We start from the raw sequence: 10,000 nt of genomic DNA on the forward strand, positions 1-10,000 counted from the left end.
GAACTTAAAGTAGAACTTAAGAGTACATCTGCAGTTCAACAGGGAACGTGCATTAGGTACGGAGCGGCTTAATGAATATGGTCGGTTGGGCATAAAAGGGAAAAGAAATGAATGGGATCTCCGACCATATCCCAGCAGCTCAGCTGAGGTGCGTCTCCCATCATCCAGCTCAAACTGGTAGGGTTTTATTTGTTGTGGCGGGCGCGTGTGTTGCCCGACACCTGGGTTCTCGGTTCACACACACACACACACACACACAGTTCGCCGACCCCACACTGCACTGGCAGCAGCCAAATGCCTCGCTGTTTTCCACAGCTCAGCTGTGTACAAGTGATCGTTACGCTTCGAAATTTTCCGAGGAAGATCGATTTTCCTATATTCTTTTTAAAACTTCCACGATGTTTTTAATAATGTTGGTATACATTACGGTTGTGTGGAAGAAGTAAACCGAGGCGAAAACATAAGTTGGTATTGTTACGAAAAGGACAACCAAGAGAGAGAGAGAGAGAGAGAGAGAGAGAGAGAGAGAGAGAGAGAGAGAGAGAGAGAGAGAGAGGAGAGAGAGAGAGAGAGATATCTCTTACCAGCAAATTGGCACTAGCTTGTCCCAGGCTAATACTAATGTTATCACTTCCCTCCTTCCATCCTGGAGTGTGAGGTGTGGTACATTTGTGGAGGTGTGGAGGGAGTGAGGGTTTATTGGAAATGCTGAGAAGGAATGTGGTACACGGGGTCTGTATACGGAAGGTACACGGTACACGGGGTGTGTATAGGGAAGATGCATGGTACACGCGGTGTGTATAGGGAAGGGACATGGTACACGCGGTGTGTATAGGTTAGGTACATGGTACACGCGGTGTGTGTGTATAGGTAAGGTACATGGTACACGATGTGTGTATAGGGAAGGTACATCGTATACTGAATGTGTATAGGGAAGGTACATGGTACACGGGGTGTGTATAGAGAGGGTGCATGTTACGCTTGATGTATTTTGGGAGGGAAGAAGGACAACACGTTCGATTATAAGTGATGAAGGTTCGGTGATTATAGTGTGATTGTGCGTACCATGTCTTTTACTCTTATATATGTATGCACACACACACACACACACACACACACACACACACACACACACACACACACACACACACACACACACACACACTACCTTATGCCAGGTACCCATTTTATCGACCAGCCTCAATCGTTGGATGAACGGCTACCTCGACCTGGATTCGACCCTATTTGTGTTTGATCGCAGGCGGTTCCTGCATGCGTGGTGGTCAGTAATGCTGCCCGTTCCACCACGGAGTGTGTTGAGGGGAACGGATGTTATGCCTTGGGTGTGGTGATGGAAGTTAGTTTTGGGCTCTCTCTCTCTCTCTCTCTCTCTCTCTCTCTCTCTCTCTCTCTCTCTCTCTCTCTCTCTCTCTCTCTCTCTCTCTCTCTCTCTAAGTGGTAGGCAGCCATCGACCGAGAGGTATATTACCGGTACTGCTCGCCTGGGGCTCGGGAAGGTTAGTAAGCCAGATCAACAGCGACTGTCAAGGTCCACTCCTATAGCCCAGGTAGCTCTCGTCTCTTTTACGTTTTGTCACACACACACACACACACACACACACACACACACACACACACACACACGCACGTGTGTTGTGTGCATTCAGACCGCAAACACAAACTCTTCTCATCTCACATATGTAACTCACACGACTCGTTCTTCTTCGATCTAGATTTCCCTGCGGCGAACGCGACGCGCTAGCCCTGTCCTATGGCACAAGTAGATAGGTTCTTTCTCTCTCTGCATTTCTCTCTTTCTGACACATCGAGAACTGTAAATTGGTACTGGGAATTTGAAAACAAACAATATCCTATTTTGATGTATTTCTCTTATGATATTTGACCGTCAGGTACCAACCAAAACTTTGAAAGGAAAAAAAAAAAATGGTCGCTTGAAAATGGAAATGGTTTGGTATTTGTTGGTCTGATGGCAGACCCCGGGTTGCACCAGAGACCCTCCTGGCAAACACCAGTCAGGCTTTAGCATTCTGAAATTTCCTTCTTGAAGACCTGTTTTCTCTTACATTTTCTAGACTTCGTTTTCTGTTATAATTTTTCATGAATGTATTTTGCTCGTCTGAAAGAAATAATGCCTCTATGACGGTGATGCATTTTTGTTTTCGTTACTGTGCTGTATTTTGCTCGTCGAAAAGAAATAATGCCTCTATGACGGTGATGTATTTTTGTTTTCTTTCGTTACTGTGCTGTTTATACATTATTGTCTCCTGATTGATATCTGGTATGATTTTTACAATTCATAAACACCCCGTGAGGGCGCTAATCATCATGTCATATACAAATAATTCAGTACAAGCAATTTCTATCAATTATCTGAAATGATTTTACAGTTTTATCCCTGGGGATAGGGGAGAAAGAATACTTCCCACGTATTCCCTGCGTGTCGTAGAAGGCGACTAAAAGGGGAGGGAGCGGGGGGCTGGAAATCCTCCCCTCTCGTTTTTTTTCAATTTTCCAAAAGAAGGAACAGAGAAGGGGGCCAAGTGAGGATATTCCCTCAAAGGTCCAGTCCACTGTTCTTAGCGCTACCTCGCTAATGCGGGAAATGGCAAATAGTATGAAAGAAAAGAAAAGATTTTACAGTTCTTAAATGCCCACTGAAATTGGTAATCATCACGTACAAAATACTCAGTAGAAGCAATTAGAATAGTAATGCGTAATTTCTTGAACTTCTGTTGCGTTCAGTCATCTGTAACATATCAATTGAGTTCAACAGGGATTTTCGTTTTTCTTCGTTTTTACGTCGGAGGTTACATTTACGGACTAAAGTCCTTATCAAAGGCGTTGATGAAGGGGAGGTTGATAGAAGGGGAAAGGAAATGACAGAGAAAAGTAGTTACGAATTTTGGAGGAAGTGAAGAACCTGTTTTTTCTTTTTTTTTCAAAAATGTGCCTGGTCACTTATCGAGAGGGTAGATAGTTTCAGAGTTTCGACGTGCAGGGAAACAGTTATCAAAACGGCCCACCCTTGTGCTGGCCAACAGTAATTATGTGACGCAGCAGCTTGGCGAGTATTGCGTGATTTAGCTAGCAGTGGGGACGCATGAGCAGCCAACTCTCGGAGGCAAAAACCAAAGCAATACCTGTAGAAGAGGGAAAGTGAACCAACATTGCGGGGTAGGGAAAGGTGAGATGAAGTTTTGAGATTAGCTTGGGAGAGACGATATGTCGGACCGCCTTCGACTCAACTCTATGTCAAGTAAGATTGCAGAGCTAGAACCACCCCACATGTGAGAGCAGGACTCTATACAAGGACGGACCAATCCTTTGTATAAACGCAGCAAACTACTCGGCAGAAAAAAATGGTGTACATATCTGACCATAAAAGGTATTTATACGACACCTGTGGGAATTTAGTACGAAGGATCTTCAGAAAGAAATGGTCAATAGGACCTAATTGAATAGGAATGAGACGATCCCCCAATACCTATCCCGAGCAGCGTTCGCTGGGCTGCGCTGTGCGTCTCATCAACGTACTCGAACTAGTTCGGTTTTATTTGTTATTGGCGGGCGTGTGTGTCGCTCTGCATATGGGGCCCTCCATCCACAGTCCACCTACACCGCTTGCAGCCAAGCTCTTTCAGTAATAATCATATTTTGGCGATTAATGTCGCGTTTAGAGTAATAGATGACGGCTTTCGTTTCGTAAGATTACATACTTAAGTGATTAATAGGCAGGACTAGCACGTAGCGTTCACCGCAGGAAAATAAATGGCTTACGAAAAACGAGTCATATGAGCTGCTTGTCATCAGGGATTGCATGTTGTCGTAAAACTAAACTGTAATGCCATCACATTGAGGTTGTTTGCCACGAGATGTTGCTCCAGCATGTTCACAATGGTATCAAATTCAATATTTGAATATCCACTGTTAATTAACATTTGCCGGACACGTCAAAGTTCTTGGAGTAGCAGTTGCCAGGTTGAGCACACCTTGATCACTTTTCTCGCGTATGCACGAATGACACTCCTCTGGTAATTTTGAGAGCCTTCATTTATTCCATTCCTACATTCGTACTCTTACTTTGGTGGGCTTTCTGTAAATCTGTGACGGAAGATCCTGTTGTGACGCTAATCAATACACCCAAGGAAGAATCTTACTATTATTATTCAACTCTACTGTAAGTCTTAAGCCTGAATTTCTTGGATTCGGTCACGGAGGTTTTCCAGTGAGTTTAAGTATCTCCGCAGATGAAAATGTTGTGTATATATCTGCAGTACATCTGTATATATCCCTGGGGATAGGGGAGAAAGAATACTTCCCACGTATTCCCTGCGTGTCGTAGAAAGCGACTAAAAGGGAAGGGAGTGGGGGGCTGGAACTCTTCCCCCTCTCATTCTTTTTTTTTTTTAATTTTCCAAAGGAAGGAACAGAGAAGGAGGCCGGGTGAGGATGTTTCCTCAGAGGCCCAGTCCTCTGTTCTTAACGCTACCTCGCTGAGGCCGGAAATGGCGAATAGTATGAAAGAAAAAAGAAAGATATATCTGCAGTATATCTGAGGTGTTATGCTCTCAAGTCTCACAGTGTTAGTTTCAACATGGGACATAAATGCCAGCGCAAAAGACAACCCCAGCGGGGGACACCATGGCTATTCCATCCACCTGCAGATAATGCTTGCTTTTTGTATTTAGCTTGTGAGTCATACTGCCCTTCATGATATTGTTAACTTGTTTTACTTTTAGTGTTTTCTCTTGCTTTATGTGTTATTTACTGTTTTTTTTTTCCTCGTGTGTTTCTTATTTAGGTTTTTGTTTGTGTTTTACATATCATATCCAACTTTTGTGACGTAGTTTTTCTGTTTTTGTAGATTACTGATGATGCCTCTGTGAAGGCGAAAACTTGATTGAAATAAAATGGATAACTTTGGACAGCTGGTGTTTGAGCACCCACCTAATTGTAGAATGATACTGAGAAAATTAGGGAACATAAGAAAGAAGATTAATAATTCTAAACATGCTGTCGTATTCAATTCTGTGTGCACTAGACAAAACCTGCTCCCAGCTTACACTAGTGTATATATATATATATATATATATATATATATATATATATATATATATATATATATATATATATATATAATTATCACTGGGGATAGGGAGAAAGAATTCTTCCCACGTATTCCCTGCGTGTCGTAGAAGGCGACCAAAAGGGGAGGGAGCGGGGGGTTGGAAATCCTCCCCTGTCGGTTTTAATTTTCCAGAAGCAACGGAGAAGGGGACCGAGTAAGGATTTCCCTCAAAGGCTCAGTCCCCTGTTCTTATCGCTACCTCGCTGGTGCGGGAAATAGCGAGTAGTACGAAAAAAAAAGAAAATGAAAAAAAATATGTATTTTTATTTCATTATACTTTGTCGCTGTCTCCCTTGTTAGCGAGGTAGCGCAAGAAAACAGACGAAAGAATGGCCAACCCACCCACACACACACACACGCACACACACACACACACACACACACACACACACACACACACACACACACATATATATATATATATATATATATATATATATATATATATATATATATTGCCAGTACGGAATACACAATCCACTTACACACAAGCTTGTTTAATTTCCTGAACAAAAAATAATGTTTATGCAAAATAGGCAGAAATTTATACAGGCATAGTCGCGTTGCTGGCATTTGTATCATTAATAATGAAAACATATTTTCAACCGTGGCGTCTGACTCCGGTATGACGCACATTGTTCGGATAATGTGACAAATGAGTAGAGAAAGAAAACAGGAATCAGTACAGAGGAGGTGTTAACACGGTGGGTGCATCAGTAGAGGACGTGTTGTATGATTTCTGTAATGAAGAGGTTAAGTTCAGGTATTCAGTCCCCTACCTGTGATGGACGGTGGAATAGGGTACGTCTGACATGTTGATTGAAGAGCTGTGGTACATCTATATTGTGGTGGGGAGAGTCGGTACCATGGGAGTCTACGTAGGATGTGAGATGTGGTATAATGGTGCTGAGGGAAGGGTCTCGTACACAGGTACTGGTGCATGTACACGGAGTGTGATGTGGGTGGGATGTGGTATGTTATGAGGGCACCTTTGATGTACCACACCTCGTTCTCCAGTACAACGTGAGTGCCATATCTCACCAGCACACTATGATTTTGTCACAGCTCCTCACTCAGACATGACAGACTTACCATATCTCTTCCACAAGCACAAGTATGGTGCAACATCATCTTCGAAAACACAGCGAGCATACCGCACCTTTATCAAGTACACCCAGTGTATTACATTCCTAACGTGAGAACAGTGTACTAAACCATATATTATTTTCCTAACTAATTTGTCCGTGGAGCCAAACAATATGTGCCAAACCAGAGTCAGAGGCCACATATGAAAATATGTTTTTATCATTAATCGAGCAAATAATAATAACACAGCTATATCCGCATTTAATTCCTTCATGTTTTGTAAAAACAAACTTATTTTTTTGCGCTTCAATAAACAACCTAATGTTATATGTACATTTCTGATTATGCAGATGAATGTACGAAAATTCTTTACTGACTTTTTCTTGCGTCAATTACTGTCTAGTATGTGGTGACGTTTCTGTCTCCCTCAGACGCATAGCAGAGGTGATTGTTGCGGGAATGGAAGCATAAATCTCCTTTTCCTCCAAGACGATCTTTTCCTCCAATCCACGATCCAACCGTTCTTGTTCTTGTTCTGAGGCCATTCAGCTTTTATCACTACCCGTAATCATTGAATTGTGATAAAATCTCGTCATCCATTGATAGGCCTTTCTGGTCTCTAGCTATGGGCATCTCTTAACAGCTTCTGTCGCTCTACCTTTCCTCCATTTTTCCCTTCTGACGGCACTGTAGCTGTCTCTCCCGTAGACATAGGGACTCTCTTTGGTTCCTGTTTCTCCTCAAACTTCACCTTAGATGACTCAAATATTTCTTCACCTCCTGATGCTCCTCTTACTAATCGTATGCCCCTTTCCCGTACCTTTCTTCGAACTGTCCGAAAAGCGCTTCTTTTTTTGAACACATGCAAGGCTTATGGCCCTGAAGGCATCAGTCCCCTTATAGTGAAAGAGAGTACCTCTGAGTTGGCACCTGTGTATGCGTTAGTACCTCCCTTCCCCAAGGAGAGTGACCGTTCTAACCCGTCTAACTATCGTCCTGTTGCTTTGACATCTACAATTTCTAAAGTCTTTGAGTCCTCACTTAATTCCCTTATCCTCAGTCATATGTAATCTCACAATCTCCTTTCTGATTACAGGTGTGTGGCTTCGGTAAAGCAAGATCCACTAGTGATATCCTTCCTTGTCTTACTAGTGTCTGGTCATCATCCCTGAAAGGTAAGGTTAAGTTAGTTTAGTTGCCCTTGATATATTATATGTATATATGAAGCTTTTGACACGGTGTGGCATCGGAGACTCACTCTTAAGCTCCCCTCTTTTGGCTTCCCTCACTCTGCTTTCTCTGCGGCCGATCTGTCTCCATGGTTTTTGATGGATCAGCCACTCACCATTTCTCCATGAACAGCGGTGTCACTCAAGGTTCTGTCCAGTTTCCTACACTTTATCGCCATTATAAAAACGATTTTCTTTCTTCTGCAAGTCACCAAATGCATTCATATGCTGACCACTGAACACCACATTCCACATCCTTCAGTTGTGCAGCTTCTTCACTCAGTTTGCTTTTCGTCTCAATATAACTTCTTCAATGAACTCGGATAGGATTTTGCAATGGGGGTAGATGAAATTTAGTTAAATCTGATACCTCCAAGACAGTTTCTGCTCATTTCTCTATTGAAAATTCCCGAATACCACGCAAAAGGTCCTGGGTTCGAGTCCTGGCTGGAAATCCTCCCCTCTTGTTTTTTTTTTTCTTTTTTAATTTTCCAAAAGAAGGAACAGAGAAGTGGGCCAGGTGAGGATATTCCCTCAGAGGCCCAGTCCTTTGTTCTTAACGCTACCTTGCTAACGCGGGAAATGGCGAATAGTTTGAAAGAAAGAAATATATATTCATATATGTATTTTTCTTTTCAAAACTGACGTGTTCATTTTACTTTAAGAAGGAAAGCAATTCGTATGTATACACTGAGAGAATTACTATTTTAATGATGAGTAAAGAAAAAATAACTAATGAAACAGCTTGATAATAACTCTTCAACAAACTCTGGAAGCCTGAAAATTCCATTCGTACGTTGTCGAACTTTAGAAAAATTCACTGAGGCATATTTGGCTGGTGCCAGTGCAGTGCGGGGTAGGCGGAGTGTGTGTGTGTGTGTGTGGACTGAGGACCCAGGTGTCGGGCAACACACGCGCCCGCCACAACAAATAAAACCCTACCAGTTTGGGGAGATTGATGGGAGGCGCAGCGCTGCCGAGCGAGCACTGCTCTTGGGGGGGGGTTAAGGTGAGGGAGGACCATGTCGTATCTTTTCTTAGTTCATACTGACCTGTATTTAATTTGGCAGCTTCGTGTAGATGTGATGTGGATCTTTTTCATGACCAGGTACGTACAATCCATCGCTTGTGCGTTAGTCATGTAGTAAAGTGTATATGAAACTCTGGAGTAACGAAAACCTAAAGAAATGTAACTTATAAGTAAAGTACATCACATCAAACTAGAGTAACAAAAGCACGAGAAAATGTTACTTACAATTAAAGTGCACCACATGAAAGTGGAGCAGCTAGAACCTTAAGAAATGTAACATAAGTAAAGTACACGACATGAAACTGAAGTAACAGAAATCTCAGGAAAGGTAACTTAGAAGTAAAGTATACTACACGAAACTACAATAACTAGAACTTTATTAATGTAACATATAAGTATAGTGCACCTCAGGAAACTAGAGCAACTGAAACCTTATCAAATGTAATCTGAAAATAAAATGCACCACAGGAAACTTAAAGCAACAGAAACCTCAGCAAATGTAACCCTATTGATAAAGTAATCCATGTACAACTACTGCATCGAATAGCTTAGGAAATGGAACCCATTAATGGCATCATAAGGACATCACAATCCTAAAATCAATCGAAGAGGAAGATATATGAATTAAGAAAATTAAAAGAGACTAGAAGAAAGAAAATATCATTGAGAAAGAAAATATTATCTTCAAAAACATAAGTTCAAGGAGGAATACAATGAGGATAAAGCAGAACAAAGAACACAATATGAACAAAGAGAAATACAAAAGAAAATAATTACAGATCAGATTGTTCAAGCTCAAGCAGGACTAACAGGGTGTGTGTGTGTGTGTGTGTGTGTGTGTGTGTGTGTGTGTGTGTGTGTGTGTGTGTGTGTGTGAAGGGCTTGGGGGGTAAAAACCGGGACCTGTCATCCGGCAAACAAATTCCTAACATTTTTTCATGTCCGTATCTCTCAAAATTATGGTGGACTCTGACGCTCAAATATTCGTTGGGAAAATACGTCTGATCTGATTATATTCATTTGGTTCCCACCATTGAGCTATTGAGTTCCCGACATGTCTAGGAGAGAGAGAGAGAGAGAGAGAGAGAGAGAGAGAGAGAGAGAGAGAGAGAGAGAGAGAGAGAGAGAGAGAGAGAGAGAGAGAGAGAATATGTACGTACCCAAGAGTAAAGACTATCGCATAGCGCTCAGTGTGTGACTTAGAGAGAGAGAGAGAGAGAGAGAGAGAGAGAGAGAGAGAGAGAGAGAGAGAGAGAGAGAGAGAGAGAGTCGTCATGTGGAGTTTCCTACCACCAGCTAAGGCTATCGCGCAGCGCTCACCACGTCTGCCGACAGTCTCTGGTATTCGTTCCCATGCGGTCACCCATCCAAGCACTCGCCATACCCAACGTTGCTTAACTTTCTCTGCTGGTCGATAGTCTTTGCTCAGTGACGTAGCGCCAGGAAAACAGACAAAAAGGTCACATTCGTTCACTCTCAGTCTCAAGCTGTCATGTGTAATGCACC

The 10,000-nt window shown here is 42.4% G+C and overlaps 1 protein-coding gene across 5 annotated transcripts in view; it reads left to right on the forward strand.

The window, feature by feature from the left end:
* Positions 1–10,000, forward strand: part of LOC139757444 (uncharacterized) — a 979,032-nt gene that overhangs the window by 14,238 nt on the left and 954,794 nt on the right. For all 5 annotated transcript variants that reach the window (XM_071677964.1, XM_071677968.1, XM_071677965.1 and 2 more), the window contains exon 3: positions 7,332–7,410. The gene's annotated coding sequence lies outside the window, so the exon portion shown is untranslated. The remainder of the gene's footprint in view (positions 1–7,331; positions 7,411–10,000) is intronic.

Source organism: Panulirus ornatus, chromosome 26 (genome assembly GCF_036320965.1).
Source record: "Panulirus ornatus isolate Po-2019 chromosome 26, ASM3632096v1, whole genome shotgun sequence".
NCBI classification, from domain to species: domain Eukaryota; kingdom Metazoa; phylum Arthropoda; class Malacostraca; order Decapoda; family Palinuridae; genus Panulirus; species Panulirus ornatus.